The 21222-nt window shown below is 39.2% G+C and overlaps 1 pseudogene; it reads right to left on the bottom strand.

Annotated features, from left to right (window-relative positions):
- Positions 1 to 19264: 19264 nt before the first annotated feature.
- LOC147349802 (U6 spliceosomal RNA) lies at positions 19265 to 19363 on the bottom strand (annotated as a pseudogene).
- Between the last annotated feature and the right edge of the window lie 1859 nt (positions 19364 to 21222).

The raw sequence follows: 21222 nt of genomic DNA, 5'->3' as shown, positions 1-21222 counted from the left end.
GCCGTTGGGCAAGTCCAACAGGATATATGCTTGTAGGGTGTCAACCAGGAACCAAGAGATTCTAAAGAGCTACTACTATATGCTCCAGGGACTCAAGTCCTAATTAAAGTCTGGAAAGATGGGTCCCCAAAGGCTCAACTCCAGGCCACATGGAAAGGCCCCTACCCTGTAATACTTTCTACCCCCACAGCAGTCAAAGTTCTAGGACACGGACTTATCTAAATCACACCCACCCTCCAGGATCAGCTCAAGGGAACTCCCTGAAGCTTTTCCCAAGTCTTCTAGTTCCTAGGTCCTCCCACAAGGATGGCTCCTGGACTTTTCAAGGGAGTGGAAATAGTTTTCTAAAGCCATTGGCCTTCATACTTGGGCTTCCTTCAAAGAGATCTTCCTGTGAAAGTGTCTGTCACACCGCCTCCTCTATTTTGCCTTCACAAGCACCTTCTCCCACTCCTCACCCACCTGGAATCCTGAAATCCTGCAGAGACTCAGGATCCAGAAAAGGTGCTCTGGATACCAACCAAGGGAAACTTTGAACTTCAGTGTTAAGAAAGCAAATGTCCAGGAAATACATCTTTTTGCAAGCAGGTGGATGGATTCTAGTTTCTTACTTTCAGCAATATTGTAGAAGGATCTCCTGGAGTGGAGAGATGGTAGATTAGTAAAATAATTTCCGAAGATTGATTACTATGTGATTTTTGGCATATATCTCAGATGGCATTCTTTAAAAAAAGCAACATTAACAGTATTCCTTTCATTCTTATCTACTTGTTTGTGTAAAAATATTTATTCAGTATGTATATTTATCAAATAAAAATAGGAGTATAGATGATGTCATATTGTATCTCAATCTAGCAATATGCAATAACTACCCATGCATACATTATCAAGTTGAAAAAGACCTCATGCATCTCATTAAATGTACATCTCCAGCACAATCATATGAGATTTTGTTCAGTTGCTCAGTCGTGTCTGACTCAGCAACCCCATGGACTGCAGCTCCCAGAGCTTGTTCAAACTCGTGTCCACTGAGTCGTGGTGCCACCCAGCCATCTCGTCCTCTGTCACCCCCTTCTCCTGCCTTCAATCTTTCCCAGCATGCGTCTTTTCTAATGAACCAGCTCTACATGTCAGGTGGCCAAAGTACTGGAGCTTCAGCTTCAGCATCAGTCCTTCCAATGAATATTCAGGGTTGATTTCCTTTAGTAAATTGAATTTAGTAAAGGAATTTAGGCAAAGTAATGAGAAGTACTTACCTATCAGTTATGCAGTATTAATAACTGTAATGTTAAACCCACTGAGAAAAAAATAAAATCTTGTCAGTTTCATTGACTAAAAATACTAGTTAAAGGAGAAAAAGGAAGGATATGAAATTTCTGGTAAAGAGGAACTTGTCTACATTTTTATAATGGATGTTGTTGCTGTTGAGTTACTAAGTCATGCCCAACTCTTTGCAATCCTATGGATTGCATCACGCCAGGTTTCCCTGTCCTTCATTATCTCTCAGAATTTGTTCAAGTTCATGTTCATTGAGAGGTATCCAAATACCATAGTATGTAGATACCATTGGAAACATTCTAAATGGAGAGCACGATTTTTGAAAGTCACTATTTACATTATACAGAAAAATATGTTCTTTGTAACTAGATTTATAATGATGCATTTTGGAAATCAAATTTTAAATGTGCCACTGAATATGTTTTCCAGTGTTTTGCAGAGAGTTGCCAAACAGAAAGATTTAAAAACCACTGTCTTAGTATTTTTTTCACCTTGTAACTTGATATTTCATGACACTGTTACACACTCTGTTTTTAACTTACTATTATGTGACTTAATCGCTGGACTCCAGGGTTAGTAACAGCCTATGAGTTTCATGAATTGCCACTTAACAAGGATTTACCAAGCAGCTGCTCTGCATTGAAAACAGCAGTTTTTATGCAAATGTGGCACACAATTTATATAAATAAATATAATATATAATACAATACAATATATTATATTATACAATGTATTACATTTAATATATACTATGTATTTAATAATATTATATGTTATTAATATATACTATATATTCAGTTGTCATACATGTCTTTATATTACGTATTAATATTATATTTAATATGTATACTATATATTAATATTATATAATAATATTAACATTATATAATATATTAATATATTATATGTAACATATAAATATATTTCCATATGTAATTATATTTTTATATATTAACATATAATTATATTATTATTTGTTATATGATATAATATAATATTATTAATATACACTAATATTAATAATGAATATATATTATATGATAATATAATATATATAGTAATATATATAATATCATATATAATATGTATCATCAGTTCAGTTCAGTTGCTCAGTTGTGTCCGACTCTTTGTGACCCCATGAATCGCAGCACACCAGGACTCCCTGTCCATCACCAACTCCTGGAGTTCACTCAAACTCACGTCCATCGAGTCAGTGATGCTATCCAGCCATCTCATCCTCTGTCGTCCCCTTCTCCTGCTGCCCCCAATCCCTTCCAGCATCAGAGTCTTTTCCAATGAGTCAACTCTTCACATGAGGTGGCCAAAATACTGGAGTTTCAGCTTTAGCATCATTCCTTCCAAAGAATACCCAGGGATGATCTCCTTTAATAATATATAATAATATATTATATATAAATATTAATTAACAATTAATATTTTATAGTATATTATATTATTATGTTTTATATATGATATTATATGTAATATATTATTGTGTATATTATATAATTAAATATATTATAATATATATCTATATATAATATTATATTTATATATTACATCATATATCAATATATAACATAATATATAATATATTAAATATAATATAATATCCCTATTATATTTATTTTAATACTATGATAATATGATACTATATAATATAACATAATATATGTTATATATTAATATATTTACTATATTAATCACTGAAAATATTAATAATTAATATTTCTAATAATTAAATAATACACAAAATGTTATATAATAATATAGTATATAATAACAAGTTGTTTTATTATTAAAATATTATATATAATATATATAATTATAAAAGATGATATATAATTATATAAATATTATTATAAACTATATGCTATGCTATGCTAAGTCACTTCAGTAGTGTCCGACTGTGTGACCCCATAGACAGTAGCCTACCAGGCTCCCCCGTCCCTGGGATTCTCTAGCAAGAACACTGGAGTGGGTTGACATTTCCTTCTCCATATAAACTATATATATATTTATATAATTATATAAATATATTGCATTATATCATATATTATATAATTACAGTACATATGATATATTATAATTATAATATATAAAAATATATTATTATATAATATAATAAACATATTCTCTTACACATTATAAAATATTAAATAATATAATGTATATTATAAACTTATTATATGTTGTTATTATATTTATTATATATGATAATACATAAAATAACATATAATATGGATATATTATACATTATATATTATTATTTAATATTATATAATATATATAAGCTCTGGCTCAGATCATGAACTCCTTATTGCCAAATTCAGGCTTAAATTGAAGAAAGTAGGGAAAACTACTGGACCATTCAGGTATGACCTAAATCAAATCCCTTATGATTATACAGTGGAAGTGAGAAATAGATTTAAGGGCCTAGATCTAATAGATAGAGTGCCTGATGAACTATAGACAGAGTTTCGTGACATTGTACAGGAGACAGGGATCAAGACCATCCCTATGGAAAAGAAATGCAAAAAAGCAAAATGACTGTCTGGGGAGGCCTTACAAATAGCTGTGAAAAGAAGAGAAGCAAAAAGCAAAGGAGAAAAGGAAAGATATAAGCATCTGAATGCAGAGTTCCAAAGAATAGCAAGAAGAGATAAGAAAGCCTTCCTCATTGATCAATGCAAAGAAATAGAGGAAAACAACAGAATGGGAAAGACTAGAGATCTCTTCAAGAAAATCAGAGATACCAAGGGAACATTTCATGCAAAGATGGGCTCGATAAAGGACAGAAATGGTATGGACCTAACAGAAGCAGAAGATATCAAGAAGAGGTGGCAAGAATACACAGAAGAACTGTACAAAAAAGATCTTCATGTCCCAGATAATCACGATGGTGTGATCACTGACCTAGAGCCAGACATCCTGGAATATGAAGTCAAGTGGGCCTTAGAAAGCATCACTACGAACAAAGCTAGGGGAGGTAATGGAATTCCAGTTGAGCTGTTTCAAATCCTGAAATATTCAGACTGAACTGAACTGAATGTATATTATATATATTCAGTCTTCACCTAAGTGAAGATGACAAATGTGAGTAAAATATCAGTAAAAACTGATATTTTATACTGTATTTAATTGTATTTAAATATATAGCTGAATTCATTAGAAAAGACCCTGGTCCTGGGAAGGATTGAAGGCAGGAGGAGAATGGGATGACAGAGGACGAGATGGTTGGATGGCAGCACCGACTCAATGGACATGAGTTGAGCAAACTCCAGGAGATGGTAAAGGACAGGGAAGCCTGGCTGCAGTCCATGGGGTTAGAAAGAGACATGACTGAATGAACAACAGCAAACTATATTTAAAAGACAAGCAATCAGCTCATATTGGGAGGTTGTTTCTCTAATATGTAAAGTAGTCAGAGCATAACCTTAAAAATTCTCACAAACAGTAAATAAATAAATTTCTGACCTGATCAGCTTGGAAATATAGACAAAAACCTAAAGGGGTAATAAAAAAAAAAAAAAAAACTCAAGGCTTTACTCAGAGCTTGTTTACTCATATATTTAAAATAACAAGAATGAGCTGTGCTTCTGTTGTCACAATCACAATAAAATTGTGGAGGATTGTAGAGGAGATAAGAAATTCATGCTTTCTCTTTGGAGGGAGTGTGAAGTGTCTTCCTACCAGTGGGAGAGGAGATACACTTAGGGAGAGCGTGAAAAGCAAAGCATATGGGACTAAGAGACATAGCTACATGCCACGTGAATATCACCTGGGGAAGAACAAAATAATTAGAATTAGCATCCATTAAAATAAATTCACAAGATTTTGTTTGCTTTCTTTACCAAGGCAGAAAAGTATGAAATGATTTTAGAAAGATTTCCCTCAAATCTTTTTATAATTTGAAAGTAAAATTGGAATGAACAATAGAAGGTAATTTCTAACTGGAAATTTCTAGTAAAGGAACTCCTCATTCCCGCAGGATTACAAGGCTCATTTCCTCTATAATTTCCAGGTAAACAAGGCAGCTTAGTCTAAAGTTTCTCCCCATTCTCCCCTACCCCGGCCCGGCCTGAACTGCCACCACCATGTCTTGCAAGGTGACTGGAGGCATGTTTTAAAAGCACCTTGCTACCAGCTGCAGTGGCTGAATAAACAAACTGGACTGTTCTTGGCAGGACATGGGCTCCTAAGGCTGTGTCTACATCAGGAGGCTCTTTTGCAAGTTCTGAACTCAGAGCTGAGCCTGCAAGGAGATTGTAGCTTGATTTCTGTGAGTGTCAATGAGGTCACTGGCCTTTAGCAATTACCTGAGGGAGATAAGTCATTAGCAGAAGGGATTTTCCAAAGAGACAAGGAAGTAGGGAGACAGCATCTCTGAAACTAAACAAAAATAAAGTGCTATATCATATAAAAATACAAATAATATTAGTAAAAAACATATTACAGAATTCTCAATGTTTTGATGTGTGGCCTCTACCAATCTGTTTTTCTTTATATAGTATCTATATAATTATTTTGTGTATGCACGTGTGAGTGATGCATATTACAATTCTATCCTTTTAACAACACATTTTGGACATTCTTCCATGTTATTAGATATTCTTCTAGATCATGGTCTTGAATGGTTATGTAGCATGCCAATGTAATCATGTATCAGGGCTTATTTCACCAAGGTCCTCTTTTGAACACTTGGTTACTGTCTTTTTAAGGGTTTTAGTTTTATTGCTGTTGCAAACAGCTCAGGGTAAAGGGCTTGTGCTAATGAGTAAGAGGGGATTTTATTCCTGTTCCTGTTCCTGTCTGTCTAGACCTTTGCAGTGGGTGAACTGTCTTCAGTCATTTGTGGGTTGGAGTTTCCTATTCTGGTGATCCCTGAAGGATGGCCAATTCTGTCCCTTCTCTTCTATTGAGATTAAAGAGAACTTGAGATTTAGGAACAGAGATTAGAAAAAGCCGCAGTTCCCTCTAAGAATCTGAACCAACAGCAGCTCTGTGCAGGTTCAAAAGTCATGTCATCTCAGAGGCCACGACTTTTAACAGAGTGGCTTGACAATCTCAAAGATAAACACTGAAGTAAAGAAATTAAGCAATTGGATAAACCAGGGGCTAGGTTCTGAGCGGGTCTATTAACCCCTTACTCTATGCCACAAAAAAAATGCCCACTAGGCTTTCCACATCGATGCCAAAGGACGATGTCATGTCCTTGAGCTGCAACAGCCCAGGACTGTTGGCAAGTGTTGGGAGAGGAGGCTAAGGTAGGAAAGGAGAGGGAACGGTTACTATTGTCATGACATTGGTCACAGGAGGGCTGCCACAATTTCCCATCACCATAGATACTCCTCCAGGCGTTGTGTTAACCAGTCTCAGAAGCAGGGCAGAGGGAGCTCTGTAATCAGCTCCTCCTGAATTTTCAGTGCTGTCATCAACTCTTTGCAGCTGATGCTCATAGTATGCTGCTATGCCTGGGAAGAGATTGTTCGTTTCTAACCCCAGTTACTTGCATCCTGCAAGAATACGTCCAGCTCTCTGAAGGGAGAACTGTAGTAGATCCGCTGAGTGAGGAATCAGACTTTTGGGGAAAATTTGTGCCCCACATAATTCCAAGCAGTAGCATGCTGGTAAATGTTTAACAATAAGCTCCAAAACAAAAATATTGATAGGAAGCATTTGCCCATTTCCATGGTGTCAGTGCTCTCACTGTGGCTAATTTTCAAGCAATCATTTGTGATGTCATGGATATGGAGTTGAGAAGAGCTGCATACAGGTGGATGTTCATAGCTGGCCTGGAGTTTTCTCTAGTGCAACCAGATATGGGGTGGGAGGGGAGCAACGTACTGGAGAAATTCCATCCTTTGGCCATAAGTACCTGAGGAAATCTCCCTGTCTCCACTTCAGCACCCCACCAGCCACACCTGACTGTTCTTGGTGAAGATGCTTTGTCAGGGATGTCCGCTATTGAAGTCTCATTTCTCAGGGAGCCCTGCCTTCAGTTCCCCACCGTCCCTTGGCCTGCACCACTCACAGCTTCCTATTCTCTGGGAACCTGGCCAGAACAGAGGAGGGTGTTGTAACAGGCTCTGGTTGTTCCTCGTTCTACCCCCACTGCTTAAAGGGAAGCTGAAACTTCCTCTCTCTCAGAGGAAGGAGAGGACAAATTGAGAAAGCAGCAAAGATGTATACACTATCGTGCGTATAACAGGTAACTAGTGGCAAGCTGTTGCGTAACAAAGGGAGCCCCACCTGGTTCTGCGTTTGTTGCATAACAAAGGGAGCCCCGCTAGGTTGTGATGACCTAGAAGGGTGGGATGGTGTGGGGGAGGCTCAAGACCAAGGGGACATACATATAATTATGACTGATTATGCTGATGTATGGCAGAGACCACCACAACATAAGAAAGCAATTATCCTCCAATAAAAAGATGAATAAATAAAAATTTTAAAAAGAGGAAAAAAGAACCCTTGCATCTCATTTCTGCAAGGCCAATTGAGCCCAGCTGCTTCCCAAGTTATTTCAAGATCATGCACTTATGGCCACTTCCCTTTAAATTCCTTTATTCTGTCTCCATGATTAATTATAAAACTGATTATTCTCCAAGAGCCAGCTGTCTTTTGGATATCTCCTCTGTCTGTCCCAGGATAGAATTAAAGCCTCCCCCATCTCCCATACTCCCATATAATTGTGGAGCTACCTCATCTTTTGAATCTGTAGAATGGGATTTCAATTATTTGCTTATTACTTGCTTCCAGTCTCAGGCCATACACTTCTAGAAGTCAGAGCCCAGTCTTCTCTGTCTTCAGCCTTCAGCGCAGTGTCTGGCATGTGATCAGCCCTCCTAACATATTTGTCAAAGTCATGCATGAATCAATAAGTAAACCAGAGTCTAGAGTCATCAGAAAACAGGGTGCTTGTAAAAATACTTTTGGTCATAGTTTCCTGAATATATATTTCAAAATGGTTTAAATAATTAGGGGTAACAATTATTGACAAGAAAGTTCAGAAGTGGAGCAGTTCCAGAGGTGGGACCAGTCAGGGTCTCAGGAATGTCCCCAAGGAGTCCACTGTTCACCTCTGTCTTTCTTGGCATATTGATTTTGGGAAAAAATAGCAGGAGAGCTGTATATGGCAGCAAGAAGTTTGCAGAGGCTCCAGGCATCACATCCATACATAAAACAAAGAAAGACTCTTTCCTGTGTCTCAAAGGAAATTTCCCAGAAATTCTTTTTCCCATAAGCAGATTTCCTCTTTGTGGTAAGGGAACTGCAATGATTGATTTGAACTAAGGAAAAAGTTCTCTTAAAGTTCATGGCCAGCCAGGGTTCTGGAGGTGGGATGTGGATGATTATCTGGTAGATACCACCAGTTGCCACACATACAATCAACTGAAGTAAAGTATTGAATTGTGATTCATATGAACAAACTGCATGCATTCCACATGTACAATGATGGCTGAACATTAGAAAATCTGATGTAATTTATGACACCAATTGTAAGAGAAAAAAATGTTCATTCTTAATAGATTCAGAAGAAGCTTGAGATAAAATTCAATACCTACTCATGATTTTTAATAAGATTTAGTAAATTTATTGAAAGAAACACATAAAACAGAGCAAATATGTTTAATGATTAAATTTACAGATATCAGAAAAATATGCTCAGAACTACTGTTTTATGCAAGACTTTTCTATAGCGCATAGCCAAGTACAAGAAAAAGAAATAAACTGCATGAGTGTGAAAGAAGAAAAAGGCTATTATTATTTACAGAGGACATGATTATCTTCATAAAAACTTAGACCCTTTAGACAAATTATTAGTATTAATGAATGTTCAAAATATCACTGGAAAAGAGATAAATTTCTATAAAATCAGTCACAAAGGTGAAGATCAGCAACAGTGGAAAAAAAAAAAAAAAAAACACTCTCCAAAAAGAAGTATTTACAGTAACAAAACATAGAAGTTTCTTAGGAATAAATTTAATAAGAGCTAAGAGTGATATTTTGGAGAAGGAAATGGCAACCTACTCCAGTACTCTTGCCTAGAGAATTCCATGGACAGAGGAGCCTGGTGGGCTGCTGTCCATGGGGTCACACAGAGTCGGCCACAACTAAAGCAACCTAGCAGCAGCAACATCAGCAAGAATGATATTTATGGAGAATATAAAAATTATTATTAACATATATTTTAACAGAGTCAAATCAATGAGGGAGATAGATTATATTTGTGCATAGAGAAACCAAAAAGTCACAAAAAGTTTTACACTCCCCCAAATAATCTAAAAATCCAATATAACTCCAAGCAACGTATCAGAAAATTTTATGAAAATTGACAAGGCCAACAAATAATTGCTCACATTTTGAAGAGAACTAATTAGGGCAGAAAGGTGATATTTGACCGGAAATCGAGACTTATTCTGAAACGATGGTAATTTGACCAGTGTGCAGTCGGCAAAGGGCCAGATATACAGACCAGTGGAAGGAATAGATGACCCCAGTAACTATCTAGTGCTTAGACAAAAACTTGATATATGAGAGGGCTGTATTGTAAATCAGTGTCAAAAGAACAGTCCATTTAACAAATCTTTTGGAGCAATTGGTTATCTATTAAGGGAAGAAATGAAATTTATCCTTAACTCACACCATATGTAAAAATCAACCTAGGAACAATAAAGACATAAAATATGAGAATATTGATTTTTTATGAAAACATTTAATAAAAAATCTTTGTGATCTTGTGGTAGGGCAGGAATTTTTTTAAAGATACAAAGAGGATAAACATAAAGATGACTGATAAGTTCAACTTGATTAAAATTATGGAAAGTCTGTTTCAAGGCAGAAGGAAACAAAGGGTGGGGGGAGAAAACCATAGGCAAGGATAAGGTGTAAAGATGTTTGCAATGTATACATAGAGCATATAAAGAACATTTAAAATTGGATGATAAGAAAACAAATAATCCTATTAGGGAAATGAGCAAATTATATAAACATAATTTATAAAAGAAAATACCCAAATGCTGCTGCTAAGTCACATCAGTCGTGTCCGACTCTGTGCAACCCCTAGACGGCAGCCCACCAGGCTCCCCTGTCCCTGGTATTCTCCAGGCAAAAATACTGGAGTGGGTTGTCATTTTCTTGTCCAATGCATGAAAGTAAAAAGTGAAAGTGAAGTCGCTCAGTCATGTTCAACTCCTAGCGACCCCATGGACTGCAGCCTACCAGGTTCCTCCGTCCATGGGATTTTCCAGACAAGAGTACTGGAGTGGGGTGCCATTGCCTTCTCTGATACCCAAATGAGCCATAAAGAAAAAATACTTAACCTCATCATAACCAGGAAATGCAAAGTTAAAGAAATACAAAGTTGGGCTTCCCTGGTAGCTCAGCTGGTAAAGAATATGCCTGCAATGTGGGAGACCTGGGTTCGATCCCCAGGTTGCAAAGATCCCCTGGAGAAAGGAATGGCTGCCCACTCCACTATTCTGGTCTGAAGAATTCCATGGACTGTTTAGTCCATGGGGTTGCAAAGTCGGACATGACTGAGCAACTTTCACAAAGTTAAAAGATAGTCAGATTGGCATCAGATTGACAAAGATTGAAAACTGAAAATACTAAGTGTTGATGAGAATGTGGAGAAAGAGGAAGTCATACTTTGCACAAACAGAAGTTGTATACAACCAGTTTTTAGAGTAGTTTAGCCACATGAAATAAAGATGAAAATGAACATACCCTGTGATCCAGCAATCCTATTTCTAGGAAACATCCGAAAGAAAATTTCACATATTTGCCTGAGGAAACACATGGAAAATAGAAAGTGTATGAAAATAGAAAATATATGAATGCATTCAGTGATAGAATGACAGAACATGCATATCATCTTCATATATGAGAGCAAAAAATTAGAAACTTCTTCAGTATTAACAAGAGGATGGTGTATTACCTAAAGTATGTTTGTGTAGTGAAATACTATCCAACAGTGATGATAAATGACCTGGAACTATATGCATCAACCTGGATGATTCTTTTTATTTTTCCTTTGAGGCTGAATTCATTTAAAAACTTTTAAATTCAGTTCAGTTGCTCAGCTGTGTCTCACACTGCGACCCTGTGGACTGCAGCACGCCAGGCTTCCCTGTCCATCACCTACTCCTGGAGTTTACTCAAACTCATGTCCACTAAATCGCTGATGCCATCCAACCATCTCATCCTCTGTTGTCCCCTTCTGCTTCCACCTTTAGTCTTTCCCAACATCAGAGTCTTTTCCGAGTCAGCTCTTTGCATCAGGTGGCCAAAGAACTTGAGTTTCAGCTTCAGCATCAGTCCTTCCAATGAATATTCAGGACTGATTTCCTTTAGGATGAACTGGTTGGATCTCCTTGTAGTCCAAGGGGCTCTCAAGAGTCTTCTCCAACACCACAGTTCAAAACCATCAATTCTTTGGCCCAGCTTTCTTTATAGTCCAAATCTCACATCCATACATGACTACTGGAAAAACCATAGCCTTGACTAGATGGGACCTTTGATGGCAAAGTAATGTCCCTGTTTTTTAATATGCTGTCTAGCTTGGTCATAACTTTTTTTCCAATGAGCAAGCATTTTTTTAATTTCATGGCTGCAGTCACCATCTGTAGTGATTTTGGAGCCCAAAAAGATAAAGTCTGTCACTGTTTCCATTGTGTCCCCATCTATTTGCCATGAAGTGATGGGACCAGATGCCATGATAATAGTTTTCTGAATGTTGAGTTTTAAACCAACTATTTCACTCTCCTGTTTAACTTTCATCAAGAGGCTCTTTAGTTTTTCTTCGCTTTCTGCCATTAGTGTGCTGTCATCTGCATATCTGAGGTTATAAAGTTGAATTAAATTAAAATGAAACTTGTGAACAATGTCACCAATATACTATTTACATAGCATGCAGTTGTGCAAAATGATACTCAGTATTGCTTGGCTGTGCAGGATTGTGGATGTCCAGGTATGATGGGCATTCCCAGGAGGAATCAGATGGGGAACACAGACTGACTCAAGGTGTGTTAGTGCAGTTCTATTTCTTAAGCTGAAAGACAGATACCCTTGCATTTATTATATTATTTTCTCCATAGTTTTATATGTCAGAAATATTTCACAATATTCTTCTCAAAGATCAAAAAGTGAAAGTGAAGTCACTCAGTTGTGTCTGACTCTTTGCGACTGTATGGACTGTTGTCTACCAGGCTCCTCCATCCATGGAATTTTCCAGGCAAGAATACTGGAGTGGGCTGCTATTTCCTTCTCCAGGGGATTGAAAGAAAGACGCAGCTCTCTACGGTTACTCTCTCTTTTCAGTAACCATAAAGATACACTGGCGAGTTGATGAACACCCTTTCTTTCATGTGTATCACTGAAGCTCACAGAAAATGTCTTCCCATGACCTGAGAAGAAGGTGCCACTCTAACATCCTGCACTATATGGGGCAGAATGGCAAAGACTAGAGATCTCTTCAAGAAAATCAGAGATACCAAGGGAACATTTCATGCAAAGATGGGCTAGATAAAGGACAGAAATGGTATGGACCTAACAGAAGCAGAAGATATTAAGAAGAGGTGGCAAGAATACACAGAAGAACTGTACCAAAAAGATCTTCACATCCCAATTAATCACGATGGTGTGGTCACTCACCTAGAGCCAGACATCCTGGAATGTGAAGTCAAGTGGGCCTTAGAAAGCATCACTATGAATAAGCTAGTGGAGGTGATGGAATTCCAGTTGAGCTATTTCAAATTCTGAAAGATGATGCTGTGAAAGTGCTGCACTCAATATGCCAGCAGATTTGGAAAACTCAGCAGTAGCCACAAGACTGGAAAAGGTCAGTTTTCATTACAATCCCAAAGAAAGGTAATGTCAAAGAATGCTCAAACCACCGCACAATAGCACGCATCTCACATGCTAGTAAAGTAATGCTCAAAATTCTCCAAGCCAGGCTTCAGCAATATGTGAACCATGAACTTCCAGATGTTCAAGCTGGTTTTAGAAAAGGCAGAGGAACCAGAGATCAAATTGCCAACATCTGCTGGATCATGGAAAAAGCAAGAGAGTTCCAGAAAAACATCTATTTCTGTTTTATTGACTATGCCAAAGCCTTTGACTGTGTGGATCACAATAAACTGTGGAAAATTCTGAAAGGGATGGGAATACCAGACCACCTGACCTGCCTCTTGAGAAACCTATATGCAGGTCAGGAAGCAACAGTTAGAACTGGACATGGAACAACAGACTGGTTCCAAATAGGAAAAGGAGTTCGTCAATGTTGTATATTGTCACCCTGCTTTTTTAACTTATATGCAGAGTACATCATGAGAAACGCTGGACTGGAAGAAACACAAGCTGGAATCAAGATTGCTGGGAGAAATATCAATAACCTAAGATATGCAGATGACACCACCCTTATGGCAGAAAGTGAAGAGGAACTAAAAAGCCTCTTGATGAAGGTGAAAGAGAAGAGTGAAAAAGTTGGCTTAAAGCTCAACATTCAGAAAACGAAGATCATGGCATCTGGTTCCATCACTTCATGGGAAATAGATGGGGAAACAGTGGAAACAGTGTCAGACTTTATATTTTTGGGCTCCAAAATCACTGCTGATGGTGACTGCGGCCATGAAATTAAAAGATGCTTACTCCCTGGAAGAAAAGTTATGACCAACCTAGATAGTATATTAAAAGCAGAGACATTACTTTGCCAACAAAGTTCTGGCTAGTCAAGGCTATGGTTTTTCCAGTGGTCATGTATGGATGTGAGAGTTGGACTGTGAAGAAGGCTGAGCACCAAAGAATTGATGCTTTTGACTGTGGTGTTAGAAAAGACTCTTGAGAGTCCCTTGGACTGCAAGGAGATCCAACCAGTCCATTCTGAAGGAGATCAGCCCTGGGATTTCTTTGGAGGGAATGATGCTAAAGCTGAAACTCCAGTACTTTGGCCACCTCATGCGAAGAGTTGTCTCATTGGAACAGACTCTGATGCTGTGAGGGATTGGGGGCAGGAGGAGAAGGGGACGACAGAGGATGAGATGGCTGGATGGCATCAGTGACTCGATGGACGTGAGTCTGAGTGAACTCCGGGAGTTGGGGATGGACAGAGAAGCCTGGCGTGCTACAATTCATGGGGTTGCAAAGAGTCGGACATGACTGAGTGATTGAACTGAACTGAACTGACTGATATGGGGCATCTCCCCCAGAAGACATATTAATGTGAACAATGTGCTTTGGAGCACATTTTAAAAATTGCAAGTTAGTTAAATGCTTGTATAAAAATCTGAAATGCTTTCCAAGGAATATGATTCTCTCCCTACATTGTGAGTCACTCAGTTCTGCCTGGAAATACTAGGGAATGCAGGCCGAAGGCCGACTCAAATGCTTTTGTCAATTGTTACCCAGTACGTGTGGTTCCTCCCTTGATTTCTCAAGTCTTCCGGATCATCTGACCACAGTTGATGGTGGAGCGTGAGTTTCTTGTTTCAGCCTCACCTGGTTCTGCAATCCAACTCACATTAGTGGACTCGGGAAATGAAAAACTTTTTATGAGGGAGAACCAAGGACTGCCTTTGGGAAGTCAGATGCCCCAGTGCAATTTTCTCAACCACTTGATGCTATTTGTAGCTGGCTGTGAAGGGATGGCTTTGGGTCAGGTTGTGGTCAGTAAGAGCTAGACCAGTTCTTTCTTCCTGAGAAAGGCTGTTCAGCCAGACTCAGGGAAGACAGCCCCCAGACCATGGGCTTAACAGTCCAACTCTGCCCTGTGCCATTTTTGAGACCTGGGCTGAATCAATTAACTTCCTTGAGCCTCTGATTCTTCATCTGAAAAATAGTATGTTTTTAACATTAAACTAAACAGTATTTGGACGGAGGAGCCTGGTGGGCTACAGTCCATGGGGTCGCTAAGAGTTAGATACGACCGAGTGACTTCACTTTCACTTTTCATTTTCATGCATTGGAGAAGGAAATGGCAACCCACTCCAGTGTTCTTGCCTGGAGAATCCCAGGGACAGCAGAACCTGGTGGGCTGCTGTCTATGGGGTTGCACAGAGTTGGACACGATTGAAGCGACTTAGTAGTAGTAGTACCAAGTGATAAATCTAGCGCCACGTGAAAGATGTTCACTGAGATCACTAGCCCAGTGAAGACTCTTCCAGTCCCCCTGAAACATTTTCTGACTCTCCTCTGACTATGGGAAAATGATCCTTTTAAATTCAGTCCTTAAGGCATTAGTATAAATGAACTTGTAGGTTTGCTTAAACATCTCTGGAACAACAACAAAAACAGTCTATGAATGGGAGACTTCAGATTACAGCACTCTGTAAGTGTGGTACACTCGTGGTTCATGAGAGGGTTTTCAATGGTGTGGTTTTATATGCTGAAATTAATGACATTGTTTGGTTTTCCTTGGACTCATCTTTATAGTTGCCTCCTGGTGGAGAATGGATGTGAAGCGTTCAGCCTGGCACACAGTAGGTCCTCAGTGGGTGGGGGACTGTTATTAATGCTCGTTTCTCTAATCAGCATTGCTCCTTGTGGGAACAGTGACACATCAAACGCTGGAGTTCAGCACTGCTGACTGTGGCATCGTGCTCTGGGGCTGTGTGCGGGTGGGGGCAGACTGCAGGTAACGAGGCACCCAGCCCATCACTTCTCCCACCAATCTTCCAAGAGGTGGGAAAAATAAGACCAGTCACCTTCTCATGAAATAGTGTATGTGGTAAAGTAGTGAAGTCTGGATTGTGCAGTGGGAGACCCATGGTGGAGACGGACTTTCTGCTCAGTGGCTCAGGCAAGCTGGTGGGAGTCCTCTCCTTGGATCTCCTAGAGGGATCTGTGAGGTCTCTAAGGTCCATTGCTGTGTCCTCAGAGCTCACCCGTATGTCCCAAGCAACCTCACCCCCTGCATCACCCTTTCTTGTACTGTGTCATGTTAGTATCGCTGTCAGTCGCCTTCACATTGTCAAAAGGTTCACAGCCTCCTGATGAATGATGTAATCAGCATGTAGTCACTATACCCTCTGTCCAGCAAAGGATGACTCAGAAAGAAACTTCACTTTGAACACGTCATTAGGTTTTGCTTCCGGCTTTCCTCTACAGAAGAGAACAATGCAGTCTTGGCTCCTAAGCTCTGCCATTCACCTGCATCGTTTCCTGTAATACAAGGCTGGGTCCTGTGAAATGGATGGGCGGGTGTAGTAAGAGCTGTAGGACCAGCTTCTCAGCTGGAAGTCCGCATAGTGCCTGCTGGTCAGAGGAAGGGAACTTGATTTAAATAACTCGTCCAGTGAACTTTAATTCTTTTTCCCTGGAGGCAAATCTTGAAATCCAGAATCCCAGTGTGTGTGTACTATCTTTTCTGACAAAAGTAAGAGCTTGTATTTATGTAAAAAACAGTGGATGGTATCTCCCCTTTTTTATATTTATCTTTCAAATTTGATATTCTGATATTCGAGAATATGAGCTACCTCGGTGGCTCAGTCAGTAAAGAATCTGCCTGCAATGCAGGAGACGCAGGTTTGACCCCTGAGTCGGGAAGATCCCTTGAAGGAGTGCATGGCAACCCCCTTCAGTATTCTTGCCTGGAGAATACTGTGGACGGAGGAGCCTGGTGGGCTATAGTCCATAGGATTGCAAAGAGTCGGACAAGAGTGAAGTGACTGAGCACACACATACAACAATATCTTTGGGTAATGAGGTCAAGATTCTTTATTATACTGTAGGAAGACTTCTAAGATGACTGAACTTTCTTTAGTCCTTCTTAAAGAGGTGTATTCCCTAGTAGCTCAGCTGATAAGAATCTGCCTGCAATACAGGAGACCCTGGTTTGATTCTTGGGTTGGGAAGATCCCCTGGAGAAGGACTAGGATACACACTCTAGTATTCTTGGGTTCCCCAGGTGCCTAAGATGGTAAAGAATCCACCTGCAATAAAGAATCTACCTGCAATGTGGGAGACCTGGGTTTGATTCCTGGGTTGGAAAGACCCCCTAGAGGAGGGCATGGCAACCCAGAGAATCCCATGGACAGAGGAGCTTGGAGGGCTCAATGGAGTCCATGGGGTCACAGTCAGACATGACTGAGTGACTAAGCACAGCACAGCACAATGAGGGCTCATCAATCTTTTTCAAGGAAGGGTCTATTTTTTTTAAGATGTCTACAGACCAGAGAGAGATAGCCATATTGGAGAAAATCAGGAGAATAGGTATGTATTAGTGTTGTCTGGCTACTGGACAGATCCAGTTGCTCTACTATGCTGGCTTATGAATGAGTCTGAAGCCAAAACTTTAAGCCTTCATCTGTGGTCTAGCTTCTTAAGAATGAAGAACAAAATTTTATACGTGACCAATTCTCTTCTCTCAAGACTGAGTGATTTTTATTTCGTCTCTAATAATTTTGCTGAAAGAACATCCCTTAAACAGCTTAACTGAAACCATGTTTATTGGAAGGGAAATCTTTTCTGGTTTAGCAAAGTTAGAGTGCTGATTGTGAAGGCTTTATGAGTTCTCAGGGACTTCCCAGTCCATTCCTCTCTGCTTCCTTCATGGCTACCTCTGCCTGACCCCAGCCCTGGAGGGTAACCAGGACACGAACTCAGCTCTGCAGCTGAGAACACATGTCAAGCTAGAATGCTTGACCCCAGAAGCCTCTGTCATTTCTTTCTCTGGGTGAGTTGCTGAGATTCTGCAGAGCTAGAAGGCGACCATTCATAATGGCCCTGAGGGCTATGTAAGTCTCCTATACAAGATTGACCCCAGAAACCTCAGTTATTTCTTTCTCCAGGTGAGTTGCTGAGTTTTTGCAGAACTGGAAGGCGACCATTCATAAAGACCCTGAGGGCTATGTAAGTCTCCTATCCTAGAATGTTATAAAGTGACAAAGGGCATTAGAGTCCATTGTTGGCTGAACTTGAGGCAACAGGAAAAGTCATACAGGGCCTGTACCAATGAAAGTTTGAGTTTGGTATCACATGATGGGGAGAGAAAGAAAGGATAAGTGGAATAAAGTAGCTTTATCCTTTTACCTTTAAATGAGGCCTCTGCCGTACTTACAATATCAGATGGACTTGCCATCACAAGCATTTAGAATGGCAGATTGCAACCTCTCAGTGTGTGTGTGTGTATGTGTGTTAAATGTCATCCTGATTTCTTATGATGGGGAAAACAATTTTTCAAAGTTAAATATAGAATTACCATATAACCCAGCAATTCAGTCTTTGGAAATTCCAAGAAGAACTAAAAGTAGGATTTTAAACTGATATTTGTACACCCTTGAAAAGGTACTGTGCACAGGAATGCTACTCTTATTTATAGAAGCATTATCCACAATAGTCAAAAGGCCCATCAGCCAAGTGCCCATCAGTGAATGAACAGATAAACAAAATGTGGTGTATACATAGAATGGGATATTGAGTCATAAATGGAATGATGTACTGATACATGCCGGCTACAAAGAATGAGCCTGAAAACAGTATGATAAGAGAAAGATGTTAGACATAAAGGGCAATATATTATATGATTCGATTTATATGAAGTATCCAGAACAGACAAATCTACAGCCACAGAAATTGTATTAATGACCAGGAGCTAGGTAAAGGGAGGACGGGGAATCCCTACTTTTTTAAGTCTATGAATATCAGAGATTTACTATTTTTACACATACATAAATTTTTATATTCTTTATATACTTTTCCATTATGGTTTATCTCAGGATGTTGAACAGAGTTCCCTGTGTTATACAGTAGGACCTTGTTGCTTATCCAGTCTGTATGTAATAGTTTACATCTGCTAACCCCAACGTCTCACTTCATACCTCCGCCATCCCCCACCCCCTTGGCAGCCACAAATCTGTTCTCTATGTCTGTGAGTCTGTATCTATTTCATAGGTAGGCTCATTTGTGTCATATTTTACTAACAGATTCCACATATAAGTGATATCATATGGTATTTGTCTTTCTGACTTACTTCACTTATTGTGACAATAAAAATATGGAATGTTTCAGGAAAATCATCTTTGTGCAGGGGCCATGCTAATCTTCTCTGTATTGTTCCAATTTTAGTATATGTGCTGGCAAAGTGAACGTGGTTATGACTACTTAATGGGCATACAGTTTCCCTTTGGGGAGACAAATATGTTTTGAAACTAGATAGAGGTCATTGTTGTAGGATATTGGGAGTGTCCTAAATACCACTGAATTGTATACTTTAAAATAGTTAATTTTATGTTATCTGAATTTGACCTCAACTAAAAAAATAATCTACGGTGGAATTTCAAGAATCCAAGAGGGGAGCTTTAAAAACAAGTCAGAAGAACACATTTCTTAAACACTATACATACACATATAGACACACACACAGGTGTGGATACAGAAGTCCCAGTGCAGGAACTGTTAACATATATTGGCCAGGTATGATGGTTAATTTTGTGTTAACTTGACTGAGCCAGAGGTGCTCAGGTATTTGGTTAAACATTAATATGGGTATTTCTGTGAGAATGTTTTTCATGAAATTAATATTTAAAATCAGTAGATTGTGTAAAGCAGATTTCCTCCCCGATGGGGGTGGGCCTTGATCAAACAGCTGAAGGTCTGAATAGAACAAAAGGAAGGGCTGACTGTCCTGAGTAAGAGACAGTTTCTTCTGCCTGACTGCTCTCAAGCTGGGAGCTTGACCGTTGCTTGCCGTCAGAAATGCTCCATCCACTCTCGTGAGTCTCCATCCTGCCGAATCACTCCGTAGGTCTTGGGACTTGTCATTCTCCATGAGTGCATGAGCTGATTCTATGTAATAACTCTCCTTACATTTGTATCTCTATCTGTCTACCACCTACTTTCCTATCTCTCTCTCCTATGAGTTCTCTGGAATCAGTGCAGAGAACCCTAACACCCCAGTCTACCTGGTTGCTGACACAATTATTCCTCTTTTCATTTCCTTTCCTATACAATGTCCTATTTTCTGCTTGACTTTACTTCAAGTAGCCTCACACTTAACGGTCAACAAAAATGCATATCCAACTTGAAATTACAATTTTTTCAGAAAATAAAGCTAACAACTCTACTGCTCTTTTGACTAAAGTTAATTACCAAGTGTGAAAATGTCACCAAATCATGTTTCTGTGTCTTTCTTTATAAGAGCAAAGGCATTGTTTAATTGTGCATTTTCTGACATGTTAATTTTTTAATGGCACGTCCAGGTTCCCCTCCGATCACATTGCCATAGGTATGTTATGAAACAGTTTATAAATCCCATTCACTTTGATGGTTATAATTAATTGAAGCTGTGAAATATATGTAGGGCCAGCCCTCTGGAGTGTTCCTAATTCAGTTTCCATAGGCATTTCTGAGATAATCAGTATAGCTAAGTCAGAGTCCACGATACTATGACTTAAATTATTGTCTGAAAAAAGAAGCCTTTCCCTAAAGAAAATAATAAAAGGTCAGACACTGATAGAAGTTCATATGGAGAGATCATTGTGGATTAGCACAGTGACATAGTGGATAAAGTTTCAGAGAAGAGGTGGTGCTTCATCTGGGTGGGGAAGAGGGGAAGGAAAGATAAGAGGTATCTATTGACTCCTTACAATAAGCTCTCAGTAATTCTCATGAAAGCCTTGTAAAGAACACAACATCACCCCACTGTAGAGATGAGTAAGCCATGGTTTGATCCCATAAACTCTGGGGGCAGAAAGCAGATGTCTTAGCTGTGAGAGCTGAAGCTGTGGATACATGAGAGCTCTAGGCATGTCCGGGTGGTGAGGGCTGTAGCACCACCCACTGCTGTCTGCCGGACAGTGAGCAAGAATCACAGAAGAGTGTGTCTGTGTCCATTCCTCCAAGAGTCTTGCACTGGCATGTCATCACCTCATGCCTGATTCAAGGAAGACAGTGCTGGAAAAAGAAGTGAGAAAACACAGAGTCACTGAGCCCTCCAGAAGATGAGTA

Source organism: Bos grunniens, chromosome 21 (assembly GCF_055505025.1).
Source record: "Bos grunniens cultivar Pamir isolate PY7600 chromosome 21, Bosgru_T2T1.0, whole genome shotgun sequence".
Classification (NCBI taxonomy): Eukaryota; Metazoa; Chordata; class Mammalia; order Artiodactyla; family Bovidae; genus Bos; species Bos grunniens.
This window is presented reverse-complemented; position numbering and strand designations above follow the sequence as displayed.